General features: G+C 42.2%; 1 long non-coding RNA gene across 1 annotated transcript; it reads right to left on the bottom strand.

The window, feature by feature from the left end:
- Positions 1–6,856: 6,856 nt before the first annotated feature.
- Positions 6,857–10,612, bottom strand: LOC105709106 (uncharacterized). Its single transcript, XR_001105445.2, has 3 exons — positions 10,526–10,612; positions 9,737–9,932; positions 6,857–7,407 (listed from the first exon to the last, which is right to left on the bottom strand). It is a non-coding gene; the product is annotated as an uncharacterized LOC105709106 (long non-coding RNA).
- Positions 10,613–18,354: the final 7,742 nt, after the last annotated feature.

Raw genomic sequence — 18,354 nt, 5'->3', positions numbered from 1 at the left:
AAGAAGTGAAACTTCCTGCTTTGCGGGGGACGGTGACCTTGTCCTCTGTCATGTGGGCTCGAGCAAGAAGCAGCTCTGTGGCAACCAAGAGGAGCTAAGAGAGGCCCTTCTCCTTGTTGCCAGGGCATCCCTGCCTTCAACTGCACAGCCTAGAGGAAGAGGGCTCCCAACCCTAACCAGCATGGCAATGTTTTTGGGAACCCAAACCCATAGCTTCTCTCCTTTATTTATCCTCTTTTCCAACCCATCAGCAGCCCTCCAACTGTTGGACGGGGAGAGCGAGAGGTTCTGTGAGAAGAAGGACACTCAGCTATATCCACAGAGGACTTTTCACTGGCACTCAGGTCTCCTTTCTGGATCCTCAGCCCTCTGTGCTTTTCAAAGTCATGACATTTTCATCATGTCCTACACTTTGGAAACTGCTGAGGATCAGGACTCTTTATACCTTCTCTAGAGATCTCACCATCGGTGTTATTTTCCTGGCTCTTTCCAGTGTCCTTTTGGAGAATGTCAGTCCTGGGGACTAGAAAGGAAAGGCAATGTTGTTTGGGAGCTAAGCCAAGGCTGCAAATTCCATGCAAAGCCTGGCCGTGCCATGACTGGCGCACGACCTGAGGTTAGTTACATAATCCTGGTCACCTCAATTTCTTCACGTATGAAATGGTTAAGTTCCTCCTTCATAGGCTTGTTGTCAGCAAAAAGGAGATACTGCACAATAAGCTCTTATTCCAATGCCTGGCCCCCAGTGTAGAAGACACAGGTAAGCAGTCATCTGTCCCAAGGGTAGGCTGCCCTGTGTGGTGCAGACACCCCATGTACTGGGGTCCCCGAGGCATTGCCCTGCCCCACCGTGGAATTATCGCATCCTTGCTATGCATTATATCGTCACAGAACAGCCTTAGGGCCCTACCCAGGGAAACCAAGAGAGAAAGGAAAAGGCACAAACCCACAATATTTTCAGCTCCTGGATCCCAGGTCCATGCAAAAACAGAATCTATAACCAAGATTCCAAGACTCTGGGAAACAGGTCTGAGATCCCAGGAGCCAGGAAGGTGCCTGAGTGTCAGTTCCTGAATCTGTCAGAAACAGCTCCGAGCTCTCAGGGGCACCCGTCGTGGAGATCACTGAGTCAGGGGCTGCTTCCTGGCATTGTTGAGGTTCATTCTGCTTCTCAGAAAGAGAGTGCATTTTGCTTGGAGTTTGTTTCCATTTTTGCAGGCCAGGAGCTCTGCCACAGATTTTCTGAGAAGTGAAGTGAATGCTCCTTCTGTCAATCTGAAATTGTTTGGTGAGTGAGCTTTTTCCCCCTTTTGCTCCTTTTTTTATTAAAGTTGACAAATGGGGAAGAAAATGAAAAAGAAAAGAACAAATCCAGTATCACAAGATGCTGGGAAAATAGCTTCTATTTATAGCCTGGTACATTTCAGAGATGTAAACACCTCTGCTAATCGCTGCCCCTGCAGAAGGCCCTGGGGATTACTGAATGGCCCTGGAGAGCTGGCAGCCACGTAGGGCAGTGCAGCGAGGGCTGACAGGGCTAATTGTGCTCTCAGTTGTTTTCAGAAAGTGGAAAATAAGCTCTGTGTCCTGCCTCCACCCACAGAACAGCAGAGGGCTACGTGGGCCTCAGTTCCGTCTCAGAGAAAGCAGGATCTTGGCCCGCAGGATAAATTTCAGCAGGGTGTGCACAGGGATGGCCCGGCCAAAGCACCTCCATCTGGACGAATCTAGCCAACAAGATAACAGCAGACACTCTTGCTTTGAGTGTCAGTGTTGCCACATATTAACCGTGTGATGTGGGGCAGGCCCTTTATCAAACATGAGGCTTTGGAACAATTACAGCTACTGCAGAGATTAGCATGAGATCTCAATGAAAATAGAGTAAGTGAAAAACTGCCAGACTTCTCAGTGTACCAGCCACAATTTCTGTCGTCCAATCCAAAGTTTCTAGACCTGGAAAGAAATAGTAAACACTGACTTAGAATCAAGCAAAAAAGCATTCTATACAAATAGAGCCCTGAGATGACTCAGATGCTGAATTTAGGAAGACAAGACTTTAAAACAATTGTTATAAGTATGTTCAAAAATTTACAGGAAAATATGGTTATTATAAGTGAATAACTGGAGAATATCACCAAGGAAATGGAAACAATAAAATAAGAACCAAGTGGCAATTCTAGAAATGAAAATGCAACATTGAAATTGAAAAAAATCACTGATGGGCCAATTAACAGACCAGATACTGCAGAAAAAAGATAAGTAAACTTAAAAAATATCAATGGAAATTATCCATGCTGGAAAAAAGTAAAACACATGTATTTTAAACAAACAGAGCTTTATGGCTACTGGAACAATACCACACAGCCTAACATATGTGAAATTTGAGTCTGAAAAGAAAAGAAGAGAAAATAGAACAGAATTTTTTTTAATAGCCGACAAAATTTTTTAAATTTTAGTAAAAAACCAATCTACACATCTAAGAAACCATTAACCCCAAACAATATAGATTTTAAAAATCATAGCTGGGCACATGGCAGTGATAATGCTATGATAATGATAAATAAATGACATGACAACGATAAATAAAGTAACAACCTTAAAATCAACTGGAGAAAAGAGATGCATTCACTCCAGGAGACAGTGCCATGACTGACGGCAGAGGCCAGAGGCTCATAATGGAAGGCACTAGAAGAAGAAAAGTGTCAACCCAGAATTCAGTGTCCAGCGAGAATATGTTTCAAAAGTAAGACATCTGCAGGTAAGTAAAACATGAGAGAATTCATCACCATCAGACTTTCTCGAAGAAAATAGCTCCAGCTGAAGCAAGGTTGGACCAGATGGAAACTGGACCAGATGGAAATTGGGAGGTTCAGAGAGGAATGAAGAATCCCAGAAATACATCTGCAGCTTTTCATCTTAGGAGACTGAAATGGATCTAATGAGCCCAACATTTCCTTGATTTCCTGAAATAAGTTTTCTGCAAAAGGAAAGACAAGTGAGACTCAGCCCCACTTCTAAGGCAAGCCCAGTGGAGTCACTGCCTTTAAATACTGTCCACAAAGTATGGTCAGCCTCATTTGTACATTGCCCGGGGCATCCAGTGAAGAGGAGAAACATTCATCTCTGCTTCATAGGCTGAACGGACATTCTGTGAGCATTGATCCCACCTGGCCTCCACAGGGAAACAAATGTACCCTACATCCTTATCCAGAAAAAAAGTCCCCTGCATGCTTCGCCTATGCAAGAGGGGTTGTTCAGGATTACCCAGGAATGGGGTGTCCTGGCATGACAGAAGAATGTATGCAGCAATTGCAGATTCGGACAGAGCACCGCTTAAAAAACAAACGTCATCAATTGTACATTTCTATCAATGGCTTTAAAACTGACCATTGAAAATCTTGCTTAATCAGAACAGACACTGCAAGAGTCAGTACCCACCGTGGATTTCATGTCGAAGAAGGTCGTTGTTGTCACAGTAAGCATGGATCTGTTTGCATTAGGGAGAAAACTCCTCTTAAAAAATAAGAATGATGATGTAACCGAGAAAAACAAAACCAGAGTGAACCTTTCCATAATGTATGCATTGAGGAATACATCACATTGTACTCCCTGTAGTTATTATTTGCCAATTTAAAAAAACTTATTAAAACACCTGACATAGACTCTATGATGGATATGGGATGTCGGTTAAGTCAAATGGACTTAGAGATTTTTCCACACCAAACTTCTTTTCACATATGCTAGGATTTGTCCTCCTAGACAAAAACCAATGAAAACAAAAAATAAAAAGTATCTCCCCATTCAAGATACAGAAGTTTTTAAGTAAAAGCTCCACTGGGTGGAGGCAGTCATCTAATGTCCACTGCTGGGCTGTCCCAGAGGAAGCAGGACGGTGTTCTTGGTGAGGACAAAGACGTGGAGACCGAAGCGGGGTCCACTGCCTGAAGAGGCCGACCCTCCAGGGCTGCGCCCCCGTCCCTGCTGAGCAGGCTTCTGACTCAGGCTGGGTCTCTGCAGGCACACACTGCCAGGAAATTCACTCACTGAGGAAATATTTATTTTATGCCCATTACATACCAGGAGAGCTCATAGCTCCAGGGACAGGGCAGTGAGCAGGACATGGTCCCCAAGACACTGGGGGGACAGCAAGTGGAGGTACGGATGAGTGCCCCTAAATCTACCGCACACTGTTCCCTGCAGACAGCTGCACAGACAAGGTGTTGAATGTTATACCTGGAGGAGCTGTAACCCAATTAAGCCTGGAAAAGCTCTGCAGATAAAGCAGCACCTCCAGGGAGACTTGCCAGACATTTAGGAATAAATGAAGCCGCAAAAGGCACTGTCATTCCCATCTATTTACTCCCTGGCCAAAGTCAAGGTATAGAGAAAGGTCATCATTAAATTCTACACATTTTCTGCTATTCCTCCCAACTGGTGACAGAAGTTCATCTGTTGTACTTTGGGGATGTCCCAAGGGCAAATATCTGAGCAGTTTTTAATGCTGAGGCCTAATGCAATAATGGGTGAGTCATAACATTTTACAAACACAGAGCTAAGACCACAATTTCCCAAAAGTCCTTATTTATATGGAAAAATAAATACTTAACTTTTTTTTTGGTCCAAGAATTCGAGACACGAGAATAGAGAAATCTGGTGACAAATTTTTTTCTGGCATTCAATGTGACCAACAGTGCCATGATCACATTAATACTTAAAGTGTCAATGTATAGAATCACGGTTTTGTTCTCACGATGCGATCACCAAATTGGTTCCAATCATTAGGGCTCAGAGGGTTGACTCAGAACAATTGAACAACCTCCAAATCCTGCTTCATTTCTCAGCTGCTGTCTAAACGCTCACGTTCTGTTTCTCCAGTTTGTCATAAGGATTGGAATCTATTGACATGCAAAATCTCCAACAGAGACTCATGCTTTAAAACTCCACATCTTAGTGGCAGTGCGGTCTGAGAGCACATCATATTTTCAATGTGCTCTTTCTGGAGAGGAGAGAGGGGAGAGGATGAGGGTCCAGAAAGGAGAAAGCAGGATGCAGACAGGTGGGGCTGGGATTCGGAAAGTGGATTTTGTTTTCTTAACGTGCGTCCTCCAGTCAACCAGGGTTGGGGGACTGAGGTCGCAGCCTGGGCTCCGATGACATCACGCACATGCTTACTCCCTCGCTCCCCGTATTTTGAGCTTCACGTCAAACCTCACTCTCCTCACTGCACAGTCTCTGACTCACGATGGTTTGATTTACAATTTTCCAACTTCACAGTGGCATGAAACCATTGCAACTTTGACATAATGCACAGTATTCAATATGTCACATGAGATACTCAATACTTTTTGTAAAGCAGGCTGTGTGTGAAATGATTTTGCCCAACTGTAGGCTGTTATAAGTGTTCTGAGCATGTTTAAAGTAAGCTAGCGGCTATGATGTTGGGTAGGTTAGGTGTATTAAATGCATTTTTGACGTACAATATTTTCCACTTATGATGGGTTTATCAGGTTGTAACTCAATGTAAGTCAAGAAGTATCTGTATTCTAAATGCAACATGGAAATAGCAAAAAGATGACAGTTAAGCTTACAAAAAAGAATTAAATACCCCAGTATCTCGCACTTTTAATCTATTACAAACTAGTAAAGTTCTTGGTAAAGAAAGCCATGAATATGCATATATTCATGACAAGTAACATTAGTGTGGCATGATTTGGTTCCTGTCCCAGTGAATACACAAAGTATACAAGCAAGCAATTCGTTAGCGAGAAAAACACAAATGTCACTAACACTTAAAAAAATACCTCACTTCACATTAAAGCAATGAGATATACATCATCTTTTACCTACAACATCAGGAAGCTTGAGAGAAAGAGACAGAGTTTCCCCACTGTTGGAAGCCCCTGCACAGTTCTGCATGTCTGAAGACTGCACCCTCTTTGGAAAGAAATTTGACAATGCATATTAAAAACAGCAGTCATACATTTTTATCCATTAATTCTACTGCTAGGAATCTATCCTAAAGAAATAACCTAAAATTCAGAAAAGGCATTAAGCAAAAACATTTCCATTACAGCATGGCTTATCATAATGAAACGTTCAAAACAAGTTTCTTACCCAACATCAAAGAGATGGTTCATCCAAATAGTGCAATCCAGGAGTGATATTCAAAATAATTCCTGTCTGTATTTCATAAAGCATGGCATGGCCACTTGGAACGGATCCCAGCCCGTCAGCATGGACATCACCCTGACCCCCACGCACATGCTCACTGAGAGAGTATCAGATTTGTGCAGCCACACTTTGAACGTACTTCAAAAATCCATGGAAACGTTGTTTATGAAGGTTTCCTAGAAAATGGTGAAATGCTTATTATATGTAAATATATATTTGCAAAGAGCAAAAGACTGGTGGAAATATAATAAAATGTTAACCATGGTCATCTCTGAATCTTGGGATAACAGATTTTTTTCTTCTTTATGCTTTATTTCATTTCCAAATGTTCTATAAATAGCATTATGTTTATAATCAGAAAAAAACTGAAATGCTTTCAGCAGCATAGTTGTACATATTCAAACGTTTTCACTTATCTGCCCCAGGACTTCCATGGGATACCATCTCTCAGCCGAACAGGAGTGCATGTTAATTCATTTTTCATGCCCATCCGTAGAACAGTCTGGAAAACATTATCCACAGTTAAAATAATTGAGTGCTTGCACTTTTGTGCTTTATCAGATAATATTTTCCCCCACTGTTTTGCTAACATTTAGAGATTTTTAAAATTCTATTTAGGAGGTAAATCTAACTTTTTTAATTAAAATTTTTATGGAAATAAACTTAGATTCACATGCAGTTGTAAGTATAACAGGGAGAGAGCTCACATACCTTTTATTCATATTCATGCTGGCATCTTTCAAAACCACGGTACAATATCACAACCAGGATACTAACATTGATACCACCCACCTGTCTCATGCAGATGTCTCCAGCCTTATCTGGACTCTGTGTGTGTATGTGTGTGTTTGTATGTTGATTCTATACATCTTCATCACGTGTATATTTGTATACCCATGACCATAGTCAAAACACAGAGTTGCCCCCACCACAGACATCCCTTGGATTAACTTGTTTCTGACTCTCAAATTGCAAGCCATATAACCTGTCATTAGCCAACCTGTGTGCTCACCTCTGCAGTGCATAAATCACATTAGGCATTCTGGTATTACAGTCGGAGCTTGTGAAATGAACGAGACCCTGATATCTAACATGCTAAAACACTGAAAGTATTATTAAAGAAAAAGTCAGTGGAAGTGAAGAGATTCAGTGGAAAAGATGCTGAATCTACAAAGATGCTCCTTGACGCACCAGCTGGTTAAACTCGAAAAGGGTGCTTTGGTCAGGACGCTCTCCCTATCAAAGAAAAAAAAGGGGGTTTTATTTTAGTGTCCATTTTGACAGGCCTAGTTTTACAAAGTTATTTAAGTAGAATAAATACTCCCTACAGTGCGCTAAAGAGTTCAATTCAGTGTTCGTTTATTCACACCAGAGTGTTAATACTCCCTGATATGCAAGTAGCCTTCTCTACAAAGAAAGATAAACTAAATATTCAAGCTTCTCCTACTACTTCGGACCACAAGTGTGCTGGCCATAGCCATGGGTGATGGGCAGGGAAGTCAGCAGTTGGGCACAACTTATATAGAACTTTCTGAGCAAGCAACAGGTGTGCAGCCCCCAGAACTGAAAGACAAAACCAAAGTATAAACTGTCCTTAGAAGTCGGTAAGCTGGGGGCCAGAGACCAGACACAGGACTGGCCAGAGAGGCTCATGTGTCATTAGAAGGTGACCTTTGTTATCCGAGGACATTAGCCCTGTTCTTTCTGGAGTTTCAGACTTGGTGATAACTCCAGAAGCCACTGCCCACAGTCATATGTGTGTCACTTAAGGGACTATTGTTGACCATAAACATTGTAATGAACACACTTGGCTATAGGAAAATGTAGGAGTGGCAATTCAAGAAACAGCTGCACATACAAAACATGGCAGCCTAGCCATCTCTAATATCTAATAGGCTAATCAGCACTTTTAAAAACAACATAAAAGTAATTGTTAGAAATATGAGTATAAATTATCCCATAGAGAGCACCTTCCAAGCTGCTAGGAAATGCCCCAGCACAGAAAGCTTGCGGAATCCCCCGTGCCCGTTGATGCTGGAGTGTATAATGGTCGTCTTTTGGGTGGTCTACTAGTCGACTTGGGCTGCCGTAACAGAATACCACAGATTGGGTGGCTTAAAAGCAGCAATTTATTTTCTCATGGTTCAGGAGTTCAAGGTGCTAGCGTGGCTGGCTTCTGGTGAGGACTCTCTTCCAGGCTTGCAGACAGCCGCCTTCCTGCTGTGTCCTCACATGGCCTTCTCTCTGTGCTTGTGCATCCCTAATGCCTCTTTCTCTTTGCAAGGATGCCGGTACTACTGGATTGGAGCTCCATTCTTACGTTTCATTTAACCTTAGTTACCTCCTGAGAGATCCTATCTCCAAACAGAGCCACACAAGAGGCAGGGCTTCAGTATATGAATGTAGGAGAGTATAATTCAGTCCATAACAGGAGGCTTTGAAAACTACAGGTTCTAATTAAACTTCAGAAGTCATTCAGGTACCATTTTCAAAGGCCAAGTTCTTTTCTCACACTTTTCCTCCACTTCTAGAGGAAAGGACCCTGGTGTTCAGAACAGCACAGAAAGCAGCAAGTCCTGGAGGTGTGCAGGATGAGGGGATGCTTGAGTGGGAGCTGAAAGGGGAGCACCCAGGGATGCCTTCCAGCTTCCAGCCCCATGCCCCACCCTGACAAGCCTCTCTAGCCCCACATCCCCTTCCCACCTGGAATTAGACTAGAAGAGGACAGAGCTGGAGGAGTTGCTACACCTGTACATGTTCAATTAATACCTGTGGAAATGTTTCCTTAACCTCACTCTTCCCTTTCCTCCTCCTCCCACCAAAATGCCACTATAATTTTTACTTATATGAGTTTCATCTACAAAGGATACCCAGAATTTCCACCACATGTCAAAGGTGATTATTGGCTGACCTCACTGACAACTTCAGATGTCTGGAAATTAAGAGGGAGGAAGGTTGGATCAAGGGGTATCTTGGGAAATATGTTTTGGGCGAAGAACCAATAAAATCAGAACAAAATAGTTGCCAAATGTGGATATTAGAATTTATGAGAGTCCTCTCCTCTCCTCCCCTCCCTCGCTTTCCCTCTTCCTACCTGCTGCCCCCATGGCCAAGTACGCAGCTCCTCCATGACACTTTTGATGTGCTTCATAAATGTTTCTTTCTTATCTATGGCTCCCACAGCTCTGTGAGCTTCTTTAGGACAGGAATTTGGTCTTAGATGTTTTTCTATTACCTTGAATATCTCAACCACCTGAATAGCTTAGGCCATGTAGTCAGCATACAACAAAAATTTTACTGAATTAGAATTAAGCAAACTACAAAGAGGTAAAGCTAGTTTTCCTTTAATGATGCTGATCAAAAACTGGCAAACTCAATGCAAGGGAAACTCTTTTCTAAACTCAAACCATCACTGAATAGGTCCCAATGTAGTACAATAGCCATTAAGCACCTACCCACTATAGGCAAGGCACTCTGCTAAGTACTATAGAGGAGAAGAACACAAATGAGAAAAATGTCTGTTTTCAAAGAGTTTGAAGTATAAGAGAAGAAATCAAAGCGGTACCTGGGTATTTGTGCTCCATGGAAGGCACTGGCATTGAAATTGGTAATGGAATGTTCCCAAAGCTTCTGCTCAAGCATGGCGGCCCCCACATGGTCCCCACAGAAAATCAGGCACACATAAGCAAGTCAGGCTGTTCCTTCCTTTGTATCCTTTCCTCAAACAAGAGAGATTGGTGCTTTTGGGTTGAAGATTCTATCTGAAAATGAAGAGAATTAGGCTTTGATATCAATAGCACGTGAACACAGGATGGGCATTATCAGTTTACCATCCAGGGTCCACTGTTCCATCCACTTCTCCTTAAAGACGCCATATGTATTTTTATCCCATTATCCTCCTGCTCCATGTGCTGTGGGAAAGGCTGGCGCCACCTGGTGCCAGGGGTGATCAGGGCAGCATCTGTCCTTCCCTGGCCACAGCGTCATATGATCGGGGTTCCCCTCAAGACTGTTGCTTGGGAAAATGCCCTCTGTGAATTGTCCCTAATCCTCCCTAGAAAACAAGCTTTCAGACGAAGCATGACTGCAGAAGGCAGGTCTTGGCATCATCTGGCCTCTGAATCAATCAACTCTGATATCTTTCCTACTCTGTATTTTAGCTACGTGAGATTTTTAAAAAATCATCTTTTTTGCTTAAACAGTTTGAGTTGGGTTATCTGTTATTTGTAAAGAGTCCCAACTGATAGACACACCATAAAAGAAAAGGGCCAGGAAATGTAAATCATCTTGTATAATTTCTCTGGGAATCCTGGTCTCTTGGTAAGGACAGAGGTGTCTGCGTCTAGGCCCTAACCTGAGATGTCTATGCCAGTGCAGAATGGAAAGGACTTGACATCTGAAGAAGAACTTAGGAGTCCGGCGTTTATCACTGGCCTTGGGAAGTCACTTGTTGATTCTGAGCCTCAGGTTCATCACCTGCCAAACAGGAGAGATGGTGTGTCCCTGGAGTTCCTGTGAGACACCAATGAATCCAACCATGAATGTGGTCAGCTTGTTCAGTGCGTAAAGTGGATATTAACAACGTTTCAGCCTGAGCCAATATACACTTCAGGGGAATAATGGATGATAAAACCAACTTACCCATTATGTGGAATCACTGGTCTACTTGGCAGAGGATCAACAACTCGGCAAAACTTCCAGCACAAGCTAGAGCTGTGGCTGGTGGTACAAGCTTACTTCTCACTCCTTCAACACGGGGCTGAGGTGCTAGCCCAACCAAAAATCATCTTCAGAAGGGGACTCAATGCTCCCCTGCCCCAGTGATTGCCCCTCTAAGTATTTTTTTAATTGCAAATAAATTTGTTTTAAAAACAATAGTTCAAGATTACAACCACATTATCCAATCCAGCATCTAAGGAGGGTGAGAAGCAATGAAAAATTAAAATTCTCCTTTTTTGGAGGTATGCTCCCATTTGGTAAACGTCTTCAGGAGCAGCAAGTATAGAGTGCACAGAGAAGAATTTAAAAGATGTGAGATGCATCAACTGTGTGTTTTCTACATACTTTGCATCTGAGTTCTCCCGTCCTCAACATCTGGTCTTACTTTGTCACTGATGCCAAATGTTTAACTCAGAAAGGTAAGATTCAAGAAGATGTTAGGAGCTGCTCTGTTCCCCTAACACAGGAACATTTATTTTTGCCTCAAAGGAGCTTACAACATATTCAGAAAGGGGAGAATGTATTCCCTAGTAAGATCACATAAAACTAAATCACAAAGACATTAAAGTAATAAATCTTTCTTTGTGTGGAACCTAACTAATCACAGGAGTAAGATCCCAAGGGGAGGCAGGGTGGGATGGAGGGGAGGAGAGAAGGAAGAAAGAGGAGGTTTGATGAAGGGCATTAATTTTTCCCCTTAAAAACAAGGGGAAAAACCTATAAACCAGTGTTCCCTCCATCAGTCATTCATTGCCGGCCATTGGAGCCTATTCTAAGGTGTGTCCCTTGGGTGAAACTGCCTCAAACTACACATTGCGTGACTAAGATAATAGACCTGCAGAAATGAAAGATAAAACTGAAATGAGATCTCACAAATATTGGCAGCAATCTTTCCCAAAAGTGGAAATAAAATGACAATAAAGAATTTTAACGACTTCATATATAGCTTACACATACATTTGCTTTCAGGTATTATGATAGAGAAAGGGAAAAATCCTTCCTGTAATAAAAACCTAACCACTGCATATTCTCCCTCCCAAAAGAATACAGAAAATAAATAAAATGAGATATTTAAAAATTCAATTACCTAGTGCCAAATATTAATCGGAGGTGAATACCAAATCAACATTAAAATATAACATAACACTTTAAGAGAAAACCAGCAGTCCTAGAATGAATGAAAACCTCTTTCCTAGGACACTTAAAACATCTTTCAGCAGATCTAAACAGCCATCACATGGCCAAGAGCCAAGCTTCACACGGCATCCCGAGACAGGGAACACAGCTACTCTACATCAAATTCAATTTAATTCATCTATTAGAATCACCAATATTGAATGTTTCATATCTCATTCCCCATACTCCTAGGAAATATAACTTCTGGATAGCACTCCTCCAGCTTTTCCCCCTACCCAGAATGTATTCACCTGCTGTTCATTGCTGTAAACACATGTTAATGTTAAACAAAATAAAATATAAATACAAAGGCAATTAATTGTCTCTACCACGATATTCTAAAGCCAAGAATAACCTCCATAATTATTCACTGTCAAGCTCTAACCCTCAATGTGATTCTAGTTGTAGATGGGGCCTATAAGAAGGTAATTAAGGGTAGGACCCTAATGCAACAGAGCTGACACCTCACGAGAAAGAAGAGACACCAGAGCCCTCTCTCTCTCTCAATCTGTGCCATGCGAGGATGCAGTGAGAAGATGGCCATCTACAAGCCAGGAAGAGGGTCCTCACCAGAAACTAAATTGGCTAGCAGCTTGATCTTAGACTTTCCAATCTCCAGAACTATGAGAGGCAAATTTCTGTTGTTCAATCTAAAATAAAACTTACTCACTTTCTTTGTGTCAAGAAAAAGAGCTGTTCAGAATTTTTTAAAAGAAAGAGAAAATAAACAACTGAAGTCTGAGAACTTGCTGGTATTCAAGATTAGAAGATGTTAGGCCTTGTTTAAAAATAGTGAGATTCCCCAGCTTAGTGATTTCAAGTCAAATCATTTGACATTGGCACTTTGGGGATATTAATATTCACCACATGCCAAGAAATTTGATGTATAGTATCCCTTGACTGCTCTTAAGGGAACAGTGTTTTTTTTTTCCTCTCTCTGTATATATATATTCATTCACATGCAAGCTTGCTGTATATTTAAGGCCATGACAAATTATGCTGTTTTGATACATGAACCACATTCATCTGAGGTTTCTAGGAATTAAATTTAAATCAAATATAGCATAGAAAGTGGCAGCATTCCACTTTAAGCTCTTTTATCATCAAACTTTATTTTTACAAAGTCAAGTGCAAATATTGACCATGTTTTATAAATTTCAAAGAATTTTGATTAGAGAGAGCTTTCAGGTAAACAGCTTTATTTATTTCCCTTAGTTTCATTGTAGCATTCTATTCAGGGGATATTCATGTTGGTCAATTAACTATTTTTTCATTAGATTCCACTTCACGTACAACTCGCAGTGCTCTAAAGATAAGGAACCATGCCCGTCAGCTAACATTTGGGGTTAGCATTTTAGCACTCTAGACAATGGACTGGTTTGGAAGATGACTTGAATGGTTACTCTAGAATTTCCATTTGGTGAAACACAATGAAAACAATGGGGTGGGGGAAGCTGGGCAGAGACAGAAGCTCAAGGAATTCCCAGAGCAATAATGGACTGATGCCCCAGGAGTCTATCTACGCAGGTGGGTGTTCACGTGAGCACCAGCAGGGAGAGGGAGGCCAAGGGAAGTCCTGTCTCCGTGGCAGAGCTCGGCTGTGCAAGACTAAACAGAACGTGTCCCACTCTCTGTGTCACACAGTGGGCTCGTCCAATGTCCTGTAAGCTTGGTTATGGTCAACAGGAGAGGACCCTGGCCCCGCTGAGTGCCACCCCCTGCCACCAGAGTGCTGTGCTGCTTTTCAATGGGACGGTGTAGTGGGCAGTGCCGGGGAGTCTTCTCAGTCCTTCGTATTCTGGTTGATGGAATCACAGAGTCAGTGCTCTCCAGAATGTTTGTGATCCACGGGCTTAATTCTACCTTTAAAAAAAGATGGGGAGGCTGAGGGTCAGTGAGGGGAAATGACTTGCCCGGCATTGCAAGGGTGTTCATCCCGTTGGCAGGACCAGTGCTGGTGCCCAAATCCCTGACTTCCCATTCTCATGTAGTCATCCTCATTGCCATCATCATTGCATCTGGCCCATATGAAACACTCTATGTGTCAGGCGTGGCGTTGAGTAATTCTACTTGAAATATCTTACTAACCTTTCAAAATTAATCAGCACAGTAAGGAATTTGTTACCACCATTTTATATGCAAGAGTGAGGATTAGCAATATTAAGGTCTCACAGCTACTAAGTTCTAGGGACAATAATTAAACAAAAGTAGTTCACTCCACTACGCCAACTCTGAATCGCTTCTTTGATTTCTACAAAGCACTCAGAGGACTGCTCCTTTCTCATCTTAAACGGGACAGCCGAGGGATTCAGTTCATGTCTTATAGACATTCTCAAGTTCAAAGGAAGAGGTGATGTGAGTTTATGCTTTTTTAAACGTTTTGTATGTGTCTTTATTTTTATTTTTATTATATATATTTAAGGTCTGTAGCATATTTTGACACATATACACATAGAGAATGATTAGTACAGTCAAATACATTAACATATCTGTCACCTCACTTAGAGATCTTGTGTGTGTGTGTGTGTGTGTGTGTGTGTGTGTGTGTGTGTGTGTGTGTGGTAAGAGCACCTAAAATCTAATCTCTTAGCAAACTTTCAGTATACAAAACAATGTAATTAGCTATACTGCAGCTGCCGGACCTCAGAGCTCTAAGCTTATTCAGTCTACATACCTGAAAGTTTGCACCCTTTAATCCACATCTCCCCATTTTCTTCCCCTCATTACCCCGAGCACCAATGCTCTACTCTGTTTCTATGTATTCAACACTTTTTTAAATTTCACATTTAAGTAAGATCATGCAAATATTTCTATTTCTGTGTCTGCTGATTAGCATAGCATCTCCCAGGTTTAACCATGTTGGCAGGGCCAGTGCAGGTGCCCAGATGGCAAGATTTCCCTCTTTTTTAAGGATGACATGTACGCGCGCGCACACACACACACACACACACCCCACAGTTTCTTTATGTATTCACTCACTGATGAACACTGGGGTGGTTTCCCCATCTTGGCCATGGTGAATGGCACATCAGTAAACGTGGTAGCGCAGATCTCCTGATGAGGTGCTGGCTTCATTTCCTCTGGGTTTACACCCAGCAGACGGATTTCTGGGTCGTGTGGTAGAATAGTGTTTTTCATAATGGCCGTTCTAATTTCCATTCCCGCCAGGGTTCCCCTCTCTCCACATCCTCGTCAACGCTTGCTCCGTCTCAGCTTTTCTGGTCACAGCCATCCTGGCAGGTGTGAGGGGGCAGCTCACTGCAGCTTTGGTCTGTGTTCTCCTGATGGTTGGAGATGTTGACGCTCTTTGTCTACCTGTTGGCCATTTGTGTGTCTTCTTCTAAAAAAGAAGGACCTACTGCAACCTTCTGCTCATTTTTTAATTGGATTGTTTGGTTTTTTGCTTTGGGTTTTTTCTGTTGTTGTTGTTTATGCTTTTTTGCTATTGAGTTGTGCAAGCTCCTTATGTTTTCAATAGTGACTCCTAATCAGATGTATGGTTTGCAAATATGTTGTCTCATCCCATAGGCTGTCTCTTTCGTTTGTTGACTGCTTCCTCTGCTGTGCAAAAGCTTTTTAATTTGATATAGTCACACTTGGTTAGTTTTGCTGTTTTTGCCTGAGCTTTTGGTGTGATATCAAAAAAACCATTCCCAAGGCCAATATCAAGGAGCTTTCTTCTTATGTTTTCTTCCAGGAATTTTAGTTTCAAGTCTTATGTTTAGGTCTTTAATTTACTTTGAGCTGATTTTTGCGTATGGTGTGAGATAAGGGTCTAGTGTCATTCCTTTGCATGTGTATATCCAGTTTTCTCAATACCATTTATTGAAGAAGCCATCCTTTCTCCACTAACATGTGCAAATCAATCAGTGTGGCATACCACATGACAGCGTGAGAGAGAAAAATCTCATAGTCGTCTCAACTGATGCAGAAAAAGCATTTGACACAGTTCAACATTCCTTCGCAATAAAAACTCTCAACAAAATAAGTACAGAAGAACATTTTCTCAACATACTGAATGCTATTTATGAAAATTCTATAGCTTATATTATAATCAGTAAAGGAAAACAGCTTTTTCTCTGTGATCTGGTACAAGGCAAAACTGCCCAATCGCACTACTTCTATCCAACATAATACTAGAAGTAATAGCATCAGAGACATACAAACCAGACAGGAGGAGGGAAAGTTATCCCTGTTTGCAGATAACATGCAGGAAAAAAAAAAACTGTTAGAACTAATCAATGAATTCAATCAACATACAAAAAATCAGTGACATGCCACTTCACCAGTAACAATCTACCCAAAAAAGGTTTATGATCCCATTTACAATAGCAACAAAAAGAGCAAAATACTTAAGAATGAAGTTAACCAAGGAAGTAAAAGTCTGTAGGAAGAAAACTGTAAAACACTGGTGAAAGAAATTTAAAAATAACGTGAACAAATGAAAAGGTATCCTGTACTCCTGGACTTAGAATAAATGTTTAATATTGTTGAAACATTTACATTACCCAAAGCAATCTGCAGATTCATGCAATTCCTACCAAAATTCCAATGGCATTGTTCACAGAAATAGAAACAAGCAATTCTTAAATGTTTATGGAACCACAAAGGACCCCAAATAGCCAAAATAATCTTGAGGAAAAAACAAAGGTGATGTGATTTTAAAGCTTTCTCAGTATGCTTGCCTGAAAAAAAGGTTTTATCTGCCCACTCAACTCAAACTAGAAAAGAACATCTCGGCCTCCTCCTCCCAAATGAGCAAGTGAAGGTCCCCAGTGGAATCAGCTGTTCCCTCATGAGTCCCTTACTTAATGAAGCTCTTGGCGGATTGGTCGTGTCTTTAACTTCCGTCCTTATAAAGAAAGCAGGAGCACTGCACAGAAACAGAGCTTAAAGAGCTGGGCAGGAAGGACGTTTGTGAGGGCGATGGTCAATTCTGCAGCTTCAGAACGCCTGCCAACCCTCACCCACCCTGTGCTCTTGGACTGCACATAAACCTCCCACATAAGCAGGAGACATGTGAGCAGATCCAGTTCTCCTCGCCCGGGGACTCCAGAGGCCTCGGTAGATCACATGGAGGCTGCTGGCGGGAGGGCTGAAGTTTATCATAAGAAGCTCAAAAACATCTCCAAGAAACACTCTTTGATGCAGCAGTCCATCAGGGAAGGGACAGAGCATTTCTCCCTTCGTGTTTCCCAGCCTTGTCAAAAGAGGATGGCACGCATCGTCAACCTTCCATCCTGCTCGGGAACTGTGGCCCCCTTCAGGGCCCTGCTGTGCAAGACCTGGCCTCTTTTCCCACAGCCCAGCCTGCCCAGAAATGTACTGAGATAGCCACTCCATTGGCCATGCACACACAGACACACACACCACACACACCACATAAACACACACCACACACACACACCATACATACATCACACACACAGACACACTACACAGCAATGCACATATACCACACACAGATGCACACTACACAGACACACCACACAGACACACATACCACACATACACCACAAAAATACATATACACATATACATCACACACAAACACACACCATACACACATACATCACACACAGAAACATACGCACCACACATAAATCACACACACAACACACAGACACACACACTCCAGACACACACAGAGGCACAGACACACACACTCCACACAGACACACACAGAGACACAGATACACACACAATACAGACACACATCCATCACATACACAGATACACCATACACACAGAGAGACACATATCACACACAACACAGACATATACACACATACAGCACACAGAGACAGACACACACACAGATGCCGCACATACAGACACCACATACAGACACACCACACACACAGATGCCACACATACAGACACACCACACACACAGACATATACCACATACACAGATACCAGACAGACACACACACAGGGACACACATACCACACACATGCCACACATACACTACACACACAGAGAGACACACATCACACACACACCACACACACAACACAGACACATACACACATACAGCACACAGAGACAGACACAAACACAGATGCCACACACACAGATGCCACACATACAGACACATACCACATACAGACACACCACACACAGAGACATACAACACACACGGATACCAGACAGACACACACAGGGACACACATACCACACACGCCACACATACACCATACATACAGAGAGAAATACACCACATATATACCACACACACACACCACACACACAGACATACACATACCATAGACACACACACCACA

The sequence above is a fragment of the Aotus nancymaae genome, unplaced genomic scaffold (genome assembly GCF_030222135.1).
Source record: "Aotus nancymaae isolate 86718 unplaced genomic scaffold, 86718_ANA_hifiasm-v0.15.2.pri h1tg000044l, whole genome shotgun sequence".
NCBI classification, from domain to species: Eukaryota; Metazoa; Chordata; class Mammalia; order Primates; family Aotidae; genus Aotus; species Aotus nancymaae.
The sequence above is the reverse complement of the archived record's forward strand: the minus strand, read 5'-3'. Positions and strand labels throughout refer to the sequence as shown.